The following is a 15,421-nucleotide window of genomic DNA, read 5'->3' as shown; positions in this document are numbered from 1 at the left end:
AGCAACAGTTTTCTTTAACAACAACATTTGATTTTCCAAATCCTCTTTTCATTCCAATGTTGGACTTCTGTAATGCTTTTATGGAAGTGAGATTTTACTGGACTACCCTGGGATCCAAAGATGTACTTTAAAAACCTTTGAAAAAGGCTTATGACACTTGAGATCCTTTTGTCTTGGGGGTTTTCAAAGTGTGTCAACTTAGTTGTGATGACCCTGTCTGGGAGCCCTTGCCTCCCTCCTTTGGGGCTGAGCATCTCCTAGCAGCTTCAGTCTCTGAAAGAGAAAGAGTGAAGCTGAAGCCTCAACTTGCAACGACTGCAGTGCTAAAAATGTGAGCTGGTCTCTCACTCCGGTCGTTTCTGAGTTGAGAATTTGGACTAAAAAAAATTTTCCTGTTAAAATTGTTCTTTTCAACTCGTACTTCTGTGAACTGTTTTGGCCTCAGCACAATGAAATCATATGAAAAATGTTTCAATCTGTTCTTTTCGAAGGCATTATGATGTAGTCTTTAATTATACACATTCTTTTTCTGTTCCCTGGAGCCCCAGCCCATTTCGAAATTATTTGTATTTTATTCATACTTTTATTGTTAGAATGCTTTCCAGGCTGGAAAGCAGCTTTTTATAGAAAAAAAAAAATGGAATAAATAAGGGGAAATGGCTGTTCTTTGTTTAATATATTTAACATAATAGTGGTTAGTATCTTTTTAAATAAAAATAAAATACTGGCATTTTTCACACACATAGAATTACAGAAAAGTTGTGGTGTATCTTTGCTTACAGGCTCAAATTTGTTTCATTTAATAAAATTCACCCTCTTCCTTTTCTTTGTAAGAAAGAGTACAATAAATCAAAAGTAATGTTACAGCATTAGAAGCATTTCTAGCAACAATCCCATTCATCTGAAAGCCATTAGATTTTTACTTTGTTGTAGGTATTTCTGCTGTGACTATATATGTCAATAATTAGGTACTACGTTTGAGTAGATGTGAAGCATTAATCTACACAGCATTGTGCACATAAATATGCATATGTGAACATATATGTACATCTGCAGTATTTAGGATAAAATTAATCTACATGCCCACCTATATTTATACTTAAACATCTATAATATTAATTTATACTTAGAATCTGTCTTGCATACACACAGATATGTTTATGTAATGATACCTCCAACCGAGATGTAAAAAAGAAAGGATGTGGACCAGTTGGAGAGAGTCAAGAGGAGGGCCATGAAGATGATCAGAGGGCTGGAGCACCTCTTCTGTGAGGACAGGCTGAGAGAGTTGGGGCTGTTCAGCCTGGAGAGGAGAAGGCTCCAGAGAGACCTTATAGTGACCTTCCAATACCTAAGGGGGGCTTATAAGAAAGATGGGGAGAAACTCTTCAGCAGGACCTGCTGCGAAAGGATGAGGGATAATGGTTTTAAAATAGAGAGAGGTAGATTTAGACTAGCTATTAGGAAGACAGTTTTTACAATGAGGGTGGTGGAACACTGGAACAGGTTGCCCAGAGAGGTGGTAGATGCCCCATCCCTGGAAACATTCAAGGCCAGGTTGGATGGGGGTCTGAGCAACCTGATCTGGTTGGAGATGTCCCTGCTTCTTGCAGGGGGGTTGCACTAGATGACCTTTAAAGATCCCTTCCAACCCAAACTATTCTATGATTCTATGATTTGACTTTTAATGATAGTGAAAAAGACTAGAAACAAGATGTAGCTTTTCATATCATTTAAGACACACATACCTTTTCCTATAAAGCCTCAACTGCTGGATAGGAATCTGCTAATGCCAAGACTTTTGCCATTTCAGTGTATAAGTTTGGTACTAAACAGACTTTGCTATCAAAGTCTGTACATTGTCAGCAATTTCTTGGTAGTGACAGACACAGCTTCACACTGACCACCCCGGTTGAGTTGATGAGGCATGCTCTCAGATCAACACCTTTGGTGCTGTGTCAATGCCAGGACGAGGGTATCGGGACAGGGAGGTACCATACTTCACAACTGGATGAGCAAACTCTAGAGACTTGCTGGAACCGCAACTACAGAGGCCTAGATTAATTTATCCAAAATGGTTTGCCACCAGGACTGAGGAATGTTAGAAACAATTGGTCACTTGTAGGGGAAAGAGACACCAGAGATGAAGTTGGCAGTAATCCCAAATAAACTGGGATTACCTCTTTCTTTCTTGACTCATCTGGTCCCTCTCACTGAGGTTGTGTGAGCACTGACAACACATCCCCTGTCCTGCCAGCCACCAGTGCTCTACCCACCTTTCTCCTTCTTCTTCAGTGCCTCTGGCCAGTCTATATGTAATAGATTTGTGTAGCTTTGTGTTGCTGGGCTTTTCTATGCAAGTTGAGTACAAAAGTCTCTGTTCCTTACGGTACCAGGGCATTGATATTTAGGTCACCAAATCTAGGATACAAGGAGTTTCTATGTGTAGATACTATACATGTGGTCAATCTTTCCTGAGATCTCCTAGAAGAAATGTGGTACCATGGTTACAATGTAGAATACAGAAATACCTAGAGGCCCAAGTCTAGAGGACTTGGAGGCTGGGTCTACTGGTAAGGACACAAAGTGAGAAGGTGGCTTTGGCTACAGAGAGCATGCAAACTCAATGGACAAGATAGCTCTTATCATAAGTGTGTAACCAAGGCATAGATGGCCTATGAGATCTTGAGAGATCATACATGAAACTTGATTTCCACTGGAAAGACTCTGAATATCCCAGAAACAGACTCTGAATATCCCAGTGCCATTTAATGCCACACCGGTATACCTTGCTTACCCTTTGCAGTCAAGAATACTTTTTGGTATTTCTGATGCACAAAGAGAGAAAGGGATAAAACTGAGAAAGAAACAAGGATTCCAGAATTAGAAAAAAAAAAAAAAAAAACAAAAAAACAGGAAGAAGACACTTTAAAAGACCCTGAGGAAAGGATACCTTTTCTTTCCTTCCTTGCCCTTTACTGTCAGAAAAAAATATGATTTCATGAAAGACTTTGTGCTGATCTTTCCTGCAAACTCTCATGTCATTTTGTGTGCTCTGCGAGTAATGCACTTTCAGTCTGGGACCAGTGATCCCTTTTAGCTACTTACAATACAGGAAGACAAATGAAGAAATAGATTTTAATCTTGGCATCTTGGCAGTAGATGATGATGGGTATTCATAAATGAAGGATGAAGTGTGAAAATTAGAAGTGTGTTTTCTTTCGTCTGGAGCTCCTTGGTCCCAGAATTATTCATATTCTGAGGCTGATTCATTGTTTTCCTCCTTTTCTTTAATTTTCTTCTCACTGTTTGAATCCAATGGCAAAGAAAAAGAGCACCTTTAAGAATTTCCTTCCTTGATTAATTCTAACTTTTAACAGTATAGAACGAATGAGCTAGCTTTTGCAGATGCCCTTATTTTGCATTCTTTCCCTGGGAGCAAAGTCACACTGATAATAGTTGTGAAAATTTTTCAGAACTAAACGGGCAGTTGTTGTGTGTGAGATTTTGGCTGCTAGTGGGATTGGTCATCAGTGCTATCAAGCCACTCCCTTGATATAGCATTTGATCCTGCTGAGAGTTTTGCTTATAGTAAGACATCCTTGATAACACTAAAAGAGTACTGCAAAAAGTGTTGTATCGCAAACATTTCTTCAGCACAACCATGGAAGAGGTAAAGGAGCTGTTACGTGAATATCTAAAAGTTTTACATAGAACTATAAAATGGTTTGGGTTGGAAGGGACCTTAAAGATCATCTAGTTCAACCCCCCTGTTATGGGCAGGGACACCTTCCACTAGACCACATTGCTCAAAGCCCCATCCAACCTGTCCTTGAACACTTCCAGGGATGGGACATCTAAGTCAGAGCCAGCCACCCTTCCAATACTTCTTCCCACACCACCAAAAGGAAATAACCAAAGTTTATCTCAACATAAACTGGGTAGTGCAAGCCAGGTCACCCTTTGGAGTTCCTTGTGTTTTCTTATTAACTATAAGGTGAGTTCAGGATGATTGACTTAGGCTTAGATGAACAATCTACCAACATCTAAGTGAAGGAAGATGACCCCAGCTTACACAGCTTGGAGGTAGCTGTACCCATATACCCTGTCTATTTTACAAAGTGAAGTTACCTGCAGTAAAAGGAGGGTTCAAGGTTTTCCCCTAAATTCTTGGAGGATGTGTGCTTTGGGGGTTCTGTAAAAGCAAGGATAACTAATCTATTCCAAGTGACCTGTACATAGGCTGAGCTATAGAACTTCTATGAAGTGAAATGTTTCACACATTCAGTGTTTTATATAGCCCAACATAACAAGGTCCATTGTTAATTTAATGGATAACACACATAGTATCAGATGTATCGTCTTCAAAATTTTGTAAGCTATGCCTTCTGGTACTGTGTAATGTTAAAAGTTGTGACAAATCCAAGAGAACAGTTATTAGGAAGTGGCAAAGAGAAAGCACCTGGGAATAACTCAAGCTACAGTGTCCTCTCTGATTTCTTTTTTGGATATTGTTTGGGGTGTTCTTCGCTGCACTATAACTGTGGGTAATTGACGGGAAAAATTTGCAGACGATTGACAGAAAACTTACATATCTTTTTTGAGGTATCTAAGTACAATGTTTCACTACAGCTTCTCTCATGGCAATTCTAAACAATTCTGTTACAAGGATACCCAACATGCTAACCTTGATCCTTCCAAGTCTTTGCCATTCATCATGTTCATCAAGGTTGTTCTGCCTGTTATTTCTGTCACTGTGTCATCATGATGTTTCAGTGTGCAAAATTCCTCATTAGTACAGGCATGTAAGAGAAATGCAAGAGAGAAACATCTCAAGCTCATTTATGAGTGTGGCATTTTAGCTAAAGTAAAATATTTTCACTACTGTGTGAAGTTGGGGTGAATGTTTCTGTTTCCAGGTTTTGTACACTCTGCTGAGGGTAAGATGTCTTTAAAGCAAAAATGCCAACCTTAAAAGAGAGAACTACTGGTTGGTGATCTACTCAGGGTTTTCCAGTGAAAAGTTTAGAAGTTAAAAAATGGATCTTCTTCTCAATTACCAGCGTGTCTGAGTGTTTGGGGCATATGAAAAGCATCTAAATTAAGTCAATTTAGAGATTTATAGTGCACAGTTAAGCAGTTTACAGGTTAACATTTGAAAAGCCAATTTTGACCAATGGCAATGTTAATGTCATCTTATTTTTTTTTTCACTTGAACAAAATTCATAGGAAATTTTATGCATTAGCTGTTCAAATCCAGTGAGGAAAGAAATTTTCTCAGTGACTTTATATTTTTAAGTATAACTCACCACATCCTGCTTTAATTTTACATATCAAAAGTCTTTACAATTGCAATATTTTCAGGCAATACATTAGGACTTTTAGATTTCAACAACTAGGCACTCAACACCTGCTGCAGCTCCAAAACCCATCCTGGTATCTCTTGTTTTGTAGCCTTCCAAAACTGCCTTGGAAATCGGTGCCTACTCTTCTACAAACTCTCTGTGCACTCAAAACATTTTGTGTGGCTTTTTTTGGTAAGTCTAATTTTAAGTCTTCTGATCTTTGATGGATGTACAGATTCATTTAATCAGTCAGTTATCCTGCAATATAGGCATCTGAGTCATATGCTCTCCACTAGCCTTTGCTTGGTTAAACACCAGATGGATGAAACAGCTGTATAAATCTTTAATCTCTGTGACAGACTTTCCTTCATTTATTCCTTGACTTATGTGGTTAGTTTCACTTGTGTGTTCTTCCAATTAGGAAGTTAACATATCTCTGTCATTCAGATCTATTTAACACACTTTCCTTGTCTTTAGCTCAGGGAATTTTACTTTTACATTGATTTTTCAACACATACATTAAATATTTAGCCTGCGTTTGAAGTAATATTGATGTCTTTGGTATCTTTGTTCATTATCTGTTAATCTATCAACATTACTGGTATAATTAAAAACACACATTATCATGACATTTTGTAGTTACAGTTTCTTTCTCTGGAATAGTACGCTCTTGTAAGACGATCCTCTCCTCCAAAACTGTGAAATTTATAATCAATGGCTTTTTTTCCACACCATTCTGGTTTGTAGTTGCACTATTTCTGCAGTCTCACTACTCTGATAAAGTAATATAAATCTAAACTAAAAGACAATGGCAGAACTATCTGTTGAAGTGTACATCTTTTCAAAGGGTTCAACTTATCTTCTTTCTAAATTATTGTCCTTTATGAACAGAAATTTTGGAACTCATTTGAGCTCTTTCTACAAGAAATCAGACTTAAAATAAGACTGTTACCATGATTAAAGGACCTGATTGTGAGGAAATATGTGTGGTACTAAACCTTGAGGACATCCCCCCAGATCAGATGATACCAAGAGTGTTTGCTAGTCCAGAAGTACTGTGCTTAACTAACCTTAAAAAGATCTGGAACAAGACTTTTAGAAACACATAATACATGAAGTGGATCTAGAGACTGTAACATGGGAGATTTTGTGCAATGACAGAGAACGGTTTACAGCATTTGAATATCGGGAAGTCTTATAGGAACAGGGTATGAGCCCCTCCAAACATACAGCTTAGAGAGGGGGTTGAAAAAATCACCTGTGAGGAATGACTTCTTAAGGAAAAAAAAAAACATGTTCAGCTGGTTGGTCTGTTTAGAGTCAACACTAATTTTTTTACTTCCCCCTAACTCCCCAAAAGAACATTTTGTTTTGGCCGGGTTTGCACTAACACTGTAATCGCTTTGCTACTTAAGCAAAAGGGGAATGAGAAGCAAGTGATGGAATATTGATGCTGAGCTAGGAAAGGCGGTTGTGGCACCATCATTCTGTAGAGTGCAACAGCAATGCTGCAATGCTTTGTTGGCTGATTTTACCACTCCACTCAGAAATGCCATTTCTGAGTTCCAAAAAAAATTCCAGTACAGACCATCAAGGGTACAACCCAAGAAGTCCTGAGGCTTTGCAATCGTAAAAGAAATTTGCATATGGAAAAGAGTGGGAATAAAAGGTGATAGGAAAGTAAAAGCATCTTTATGAAAAACATGCCTCTGTCATATATAAAATAAATCTAAAACTCAAGGATGTCACTAGAGATGCTGAAATGCCACAGGGACTCAGAAGCTATCCGATACCCCTAAAAGGCTTTAATGCTACTAAGACCTAAGTGATGCTTGAAACCATTTCATTTTCAAATATATTATTCTTTTTATGTTTGCTCTTTCCTGTGTGTATGTGTTTAAAGTCTGTGGAACAGAATAGGAGTTGAGAGCAACTTTTCTTAACTAGCCTTCTTCTGCATGTGAATAATACAGTGTCTAAATGAAGTAAAGGGAATGCAGGTGTAAGGACATGTGAGGTTTCTCCCTTCTCCTTGGTATTTCGAGGACATAATTTATAATAGCCTCATCATTTCAAGGCTGGCAGTTGGCTGAGTTCACGCTCTCTTTCTAATAGCTTTTCAACTGTGTGTGCTTTTGTTATCACGTTTCATATCTACGCACATTGTGATTTTTATCAAGGTAAAAGGAATCAGAGTGACCACAGTTTAAAGCAATTTTGTTCAGAGTAGAGATTCTCAGTGATTTCTTCTTTGCACGGCAGCACAAAATGCAGAGTGGTTCATATCCCTGTACAGAAATACAATCTCACAGTGATCGATGCTTTGATGTGTTTGATGGATTTCAAGAATTTCTGAAGTATTTCTAAGCATATTAACTATGAAATACGAATGCATTCTTAATATAGGGAAATAACCTTGAACTTGAACTACATTTCTGCAATGAAAGATTTATTCCTCCTTCAAAGGTGTGTATAAGACTTAGGTAAGGAGTTTTTCTCATTTAATCTAGGGGGAATGTAAATTGTCTATACCTGTACAGAAATGTCCCTTTGAACTTCCAGCTTGGTATCAATACCTATTTTGCTTGCAGTGTGACACCAGTTATACATCCCTTGTTCATTTCCCCCTCCATCTGCATGCAAAAAGAAAAAAAAAGTCCTTCCTGTTAATATAAGTCACTCACATGTAGCCAGAAGAGATTGGATCTCACCCCATTCCAGGAGCATTTTTCAAACCACTATAGTTACGAGACAAAAACTCATTTATTTTATGACCACGAATTCCAACAGGGAACAGGAATAATTTCTTTGTGGAAAGAATTTTTAAGCCTCTGAGACCATCCAGCACTATCTTTCTCAAGGAAGTGGGCTTAAAAGTTTCTTAAAGAAGTTAACTTAGAAGAGTTTTTACATGACTTAGAAAACTGCGTATATGGTTGATGGTAGAGCTTAGTATATGTGGTCCTCTGTTGCTATGGAACTAGAAGGGATCTGCAGTCTTTCCCTTTAGTTAATTTCACTGATGTAAGACAGTCAGTGGCATATGGGAACACACTTTCTGCATTAATATTTCTAGAACTTTCCCCATGTTTTACCTGTGCAGTTTGAACTGATCACTGTTTATTGCTGTTTTAGCATAGACAGAAGGACAATTAAATATTTAATGAGATTTGGGAAATCCTCATTAAGCAAGACAGACTACTGTACTTCTACTCCACACATAAAGATGTATTTGAAATCCAGCAATACTTTCCCTGGATATTTTCTGCTTTTAAATTTGATAGCTTTTGAAATTGTTATGAAGGAATCAACATCAAATACCTTTTTAATAAGCCCATTGTGATTCTCCTTGGGCAACATAACTTATATAGCAACCATATTTCATTCAAGATTTTTATACCCTAAAGGGCTGACAGGCTTCATTCCAAGAAAACCAAACCCCCAAACTCTGATATTATGTCCAAACAGACAGGAGACTTCAATCCAATTTGTTTAGGGTTACATTTTGCAGAATTCAATCATGTTTATTATTATCTAGAAGCCCATAGCAGGTCTCCAGCAACTGCAGTCTATAGTATATACATACATGCATATTAACCTATACACACATATGCATAGTGCATGTTCCTATAGGTTGTTATGTGAAAACTTTCATGACTATGACTTGCTGATTGTTATCAAGGATAGTCTAAAAGATTCATCCCAATATTTTGTCATATTCTGCTAACTGCATGCATTTGTGCAAAATGTTGCTGACAGAGGTCTCAGAGCAAGCCTCTAAGACATAGGCATTTCAGTAAGGCACAGCTGGAAGAATAGTTTCCATAGACATTCAGCATTAACATAAACCAACTTTATTTGGAAGATGGAATAAAGTATTGTACTGCATTGTACTGTAATTCCGTGGAGAGATACTTCATATTTTATTTTCAAGGAAGTAATTTAGAAGACAACAGCATATCTTATCTGGGAATCTTGTGAGTCTCATCTGTGAATCTGAGAACACTGCAGTTCAGCAGTGGGACAGCAACTCTTTCTTTGCCATGAAATAGAAAGAGGATAATTCCATACTAGGAGGCGGAGGGGAGGGGTGGGAAGGGAAAGTTTCAGTGTTAGTTCTGTCCTGGAGTTCTTACCGTAACTGAGAAGAGGTCAAAATGAAACACTTGAACAGTCCGGGGTAGCCTGGACACAGCCTGTTACCTGATTATCTTCAGCTCCCTAGTAACAGTTAATCACATATTTATACATTGAACTAAACTTGTGTCTTAAGCGAGTAGAATTGTGTGAAGGTCTGTCATCTTTTACTGGCTTTGTTTCCAGGGGTCTTATGATCAACTGATCTAAGTCATTTAAGGTCCACTTGCTACACCAAAGGACTTAGGACTCTAAATTTCTTGTTGCGAATGTAAAGATATTAATGTCCACCTATGCAGAAGTACCCGCCTTGTACAACTATTGATTGCCCTGTTACAGGAAGATTATGTGACAAATACTACTGTTTACCTATGAAAGACACTGTTTACCTGTGAAATCAGTTGTGAATACAGTGAACTAGTTGATACAGGTACAAATGGAAGCAAATTATTAGATGATCAACTATCCCTATTTGTCACTTATTTTCTATTAAGAGTTACTTAACATTTTGTTCTATAACAACCCTAAAACACTTAGTTTACTTTAAGTTGAGTACGGATTATGTGCAAAGAATTGCTGCAAAATAACTTAGTTTCACGACAGCAAATGTGTTTTAACATAAAACTTAACTGTCGTCATGCAGGAACAATTCAGCTAGAACCACACATGTGATGAGTCCACAAAAAACACCAAAGAGTGGTGGCAAACACCACCTGAAGTCCATTTGTGATACAGTCAAATGGAAGGACTGAAGATTTTTGTGAGACTGCCTCACAGACACAGAAAACCCATTTCAAGATCAGCATGACTAAACCAATGGGAAGCAGTGGGAATCTTATCCACAGTCTCTTTACTGTAGCCACCACCATCTTTCCGTGGAGTCTATATTTGCTGTAGTCCATGGTGGGCTTGTCCATGTTACAATAAGTCTACCTTACCTTTCACTATGACTGTGAAGATCTTTCAGTGATGATAAGGAAACTAGTAAAACTGAGAACAACTTTCAAAAAAAAAAAAAAAAAGCATCTGAAACATCTTTTAAAGAATTAATATTCTTAGTTACAGTGGTCAGACTCCTCTTTCAAAAATAGCTCAGTCTGAGTAATTGTTCCTCAGACCTGCTGAGTCACTGCAGATAAATCCCTCCAATAATCAGAGTTTCATGAAAATAAGGTAATGATGTTAATTTCGTTTGAAAGGTATTTTGTGATCTTCTGATGAAATGTATTCTGTAATAAGCAGAGAGTTTATTACTCAGAAAGAATAATATTCTTTCAATCTAGCAATATTCTTGAAAATGAAAAAATCTTTCAAGACATGCCTTTCTGCGAGTCAGGAACACCGAGGGTTTCTCATTTCCCTTGTTTGATCTTGCCTTTTTGAGCCTGTAAGAAGCAAAGCAGGGTAGACCATGGCATTCACAGATGCTGCAAGGCCATTCACACAGGAAGAAGCACGATGAAGAGGGGAGGCAAAAGGACTCCTGAGGAAGCAAAGTGAAAAGTTAAAGAAATCAAATAGAAACAAGCTGCAAGTGCCCTCACTCCAGCTAAATAAATAGTAGCAATGCATATGACAGATTATATGAGCCTGGATGAAACACCTTGTTTTTTTCAAAACTCACTTCTCAGCCAAAGCAGATAACACTCCAACTGAGAAAAACTGATTTGCTGAGAATCTTGCCAATATGGAGAGAGGATTTTACATAGAGCAATTCCTGGCAGAACCTCCTATTTCCCCTTAAGGCATACTAGTGGGCTCTAGGCTGAGACGACATGGGTGAAGGAAAGACAATAAAACAGTAGATGATAAAGAGGGAAAAGGAGAAGCAAAAATAAAAATTAAAAAATCCAAACGGGTTTCAGTATTACTTATATGTTTGTAATTGTGCAGATTGTCTGCCTTGTAAACAACACAGATACACTAAATTAACTTTCTATGCAAGTGTAAAACCAATACCGATACTTTTCTTCAGCAGAAAAGATCTTCTCCATGTTTGTCCATTTTTAAAAGGAGAGGAAGTGTTAGTCTGTAAGGTCTTTAGGTCACAGACTGGTCTCTCTGCCCTTGCTGCTTAGGGAGAGCCACATGTATCCTAAGCACTGTTAACTGTGATAAAAATGCAGTCTCTGAATGATACTGGGGAAACTGTTCACTCAAAAGAAGCATGCAATTCATACACAAGATTATTATATTACTATCATTTAGGCTTCAATTCAGCAAAGCACTTAAGTATTTGCTTTAAATCCATTAATTGTTGTTAATTAGTTGAGACCCTCCTTGTAACAGTGACAGCTTACCTTTGAAGATACACGATTCAAATTCACCACAATGTGCAATGAACAAGATTTTTTCATGGGCTTTATTTTCCTATCTTCTCTGGCTTTTGTTCTTTCATGCCCAGAGTGAGGACTGCTGCAGCATGCATTCACAAGCTCAGAGGTAGAAAAAGTCCCCAACCTGCACCCTTTAGCAACTGCGTTCAGTTTTATCGTCAAATTTCTGGTTTTCAGTTCTGTGAAGTGCCTGGGCTGGGCTGAAATTAATTCTGACTGAAAAAATGTCATTTTCAAAGTTGTTATGACAATCTGCTTCCTTCATTGAGATGCATAAGACCTAGATATTCCATTTTTTTTCCAAGGCCACTTGCGTAATTCTTAGAAAATATGTTGGCTATGTAGTGGATGACTCAATTGTCCTGGAATAAAATACTGCTTTGACAAATCTACTTGTACTTCTGAGTGTCACTGAATAACTGATATTCATTCTTAAATCAGGCATTTTCTGCCAAATCCCCAATTGAAATTATTAGTTATACTTAATAAAAACAGGTCTACAGAGACATAATTACCATTCTCCATTTTCAAGTCCCCTTTTTAGAAAGACTTTGAGTTAAAAGATCAATTTTCGCTGTTCCAGAGCACTTGTCACTGATAGGTCAGATTAACAAACAGGTTGAAAGGTTCTAGTTCTTCTGAAAGCAATACAGCTCTTTGCAAAGACTAGCTTTTTATTTTGTTCCTTTGTTTCCCTTATTCTTTGAGGGAAAGGAGCCCAAAGAAACTCTGTTAGTGATCTTACCCCAGTCTGAGCACATGCAAACTGGGACCTTAAACTTGAAGTGTTCACAGTGAACAAAAAGGAACTTGTGCCATTCCTCAGTGTTATAAAAATACAGCCTTGACTTGCGCTAGCCACAGCTTTTGTGTGGGCATAGGCTTATTTCTTGTTCTCTTTTCCTCCAAAGCAGGCATACCACAATAATTTTGTAAGCACTGTGTTTCTTCTAAAGCCAGAAGACAAAGCAATACTTCGATAGCTACCATGAAAATATAGGGCTACTGTGTATCTTGTTTGACTTGCTTTTTCTTTTTTAATTTTTCCTCTTTTCTTTTTCTTCTTCTGCAAAGTGATCTTTTCCAGCCAATAGAGTAGATGTGGATAGATTTGGACTAAGCAGTGCCTATATTTAGTGTCTTAAATAGCAGTCGGATCTGGATCCATTGTTAGAGCCTACAGGACGAGTCAGAAGGATGGAGAGTTTCAGTAGGCTGCAGCAGCCAAGTGAAAGAGATGTAGTCAGCCTGGGAGAACAGAGAAGATTGGTAGCAGGGATTTTGGGGTAGAGTGAACAAGAATAACCAGATAGGGACCACGCCAAAGCAGGGCCGTGGGAGAAATGAGGATGGGGATGGAACAACTGCAGAAATGTGGAGAACTTGGATGGCTGTGCAGATCAAATCGGAAAGACATGGAGATTTGGTTAAGACGTGGAGGGAGTAACTGAGTGAGCTTTAGAGTTGGAGATCTTGAGGTCTCAAGAATAATTGAGGGCTTAGAAGGAAAGGAATTCAGCACTGAGTGAAGGATCTCTTGTCAGGACAAGTTCAAAAGAAGAAAGAAATATAGAATGAGAAAGCTCTGGCAGTGTCATAGTTTAGCCTCACTCAGGACCAAGCTATGCTTTTTTCACCCACTCTCCCCACCCTCCAAGAGAATGGACGAGAGAAAATATAACTAAAACCTCAAGGTTTGAGATAAGGACACGGAGAGATCACTGAAATTACGATTACAGGCAAAACAGACTTGACTTTGGGAAAATGATTTTTTTTATAATTATTAACAAAACCAAAGCACAATAATGAGGAAGACAACAAACCCAAATACCCTCCACCCCTCCCTCTTCCCAGGCTTAACTTCATTTCAGTCGTCTCTACCTGCTTCCCCTCCCCGAGCAGCAAAGGGGAGGAACAGAGGAACAGGGAATGGGAGTTATGGTCAGTTCATCACATGTCGCTTTCTGTGCTCCTCCCTCCTCAAAAGAAGAACTTGTCATGTTACATTCCTCCCTGCTCCATCGTGGGGTCCCTCCCACGGGTTTCATGAACTGCTCCAGCACAGGTAATTTTTCCACAGGGTGCAGTCCCTCTGGAATGGCTGCCCCAGCATTGGCCCTTCACGGGCCATAGCCTCCTTTGGGCATGCACCTGCCCCAGCATGGGGTCCTCCACAGGCTGCAGGTGGATCTTTGCTCCTCCGTGGACCTCCATGGGCTGCAGGAGGACAACCTGCTTCACCATGGTCTTCACCATGGGCTGCAGAGGAATCTTGTCAGGAGCAACTTTACTCCTCCCCCTCCTTCTTCACTGACCTTGGTGTCTGCAGCCTTTCCTCTCACAAGAAATTCTTCACAATCAGGGTCAGGCAGATGCCTCAGGTTCTCTTCATATCTCCTCTCTTCACTTCATGCAGCTGGGCTAGGCTGAGTTGGGCCCAGATGGCCACCCAGCAGGAGGCCAGAAGGTGAGGGCCACAAGGCCCACAAGGCCCACAAGGCTTGCACCTCCCCCTCTCTGCCCCCACTTCTTCTTCTTCTTCTTTTTCTCCTTCTTCTTCTTCTTCTTCTTCTTATTTTCCCTTCTTAAATATGTTATCACAAAGGCGTTATGACTGAACATTCTGTCACCAATTGGCTCAGTCTTGGCCAGCAGTGGGTCTGCCCTAGACCCGGCCAAGTCCACCGGACAGAGGGGAAACTTCTAGCAGACTCTTGCATAAGCTGCCACTGTAGCTCTCCCCACTAAACAAAACCAACACAAGTGGGCAACAACTCAAAGAGCCCGTGTTTTGCCTCATAGCCAGTTTTATTAGCTCTCCTAATATACAATGCCAACTGCTACCAAAGCCATAATATATAGAGAGCATAGTCTGCTTCAAAGAGATGCAAGGATAACCCTGACAGGTCTGAGGTAGGAGCTTGAATGTTAGATGGATTGGTGAGCAGAAACAAGCATGGACTGGGAAATGTGGGGAACTCTTGTTGCGGTTTAAATACAAATGATAATGCAGAGACTAACTGGAATTGGATAACAAAAACACTTTAATCACAGGATAAATGCAATTTTACAAATTACTGGATTTATCTGCTTTGCAGGTGGGACAACGTTATCCAGGAGAGAAGCTGGTTGAGTTAGGCTAGATTCTAGCCATGCCATGCATAGACCTTATTCATGGCTTGGGCTTTTTGGGTCCTGTCCTGATGATAACCTGATGACAACCTAGGCATTATCAGTTATTGGATTTGGTAGAGAAAATCAGATTATTGGCTGTCTCATTGAAATTTACACAGTGTCCAATGGTTGTCTCTTGCCATCGCTTCATGCTCACAGTCTGCTTGTCTCAAAGATTACGCAACAAGCATTAGGTTGCTCACACTGGCATTTCTCCTCTATTCTTAAAACTAAGCTACTCTCTTATCCTGTGGAGTTATCTAAAGCCCATATGTTAATCATATTGTCAACTAGACCTAACTTACATTAATCGCTGCACGGCTCACCCCTTATTATATAGACATTCCTACAAATGTCCACAGAGATTAGTTCCATGCATTGCCATTTGTGAGACTGCATATGCACAGTGAGACATTCTCTATATCTTAA

Source organism: Chlamydotis macqueenii, chromosome 2 (genome assembly GCF_036417535.1).
Source record: "Chlamydotis macqueenii isolate bChlMac1 chromosome 2, bChlMac1.mat, whole genome shotgun sequence".
In the NCBI taxonomy this organism is placed as follows: domain Eukaryota; kingdom Metazoa; phylum Chordata; class Aves; order Otidiformes; family Otididae; genus Chlamydotis; species Chlamydotis macqueenii.
Note: the sequence above shows the minus strand (reverse complement) of the source record.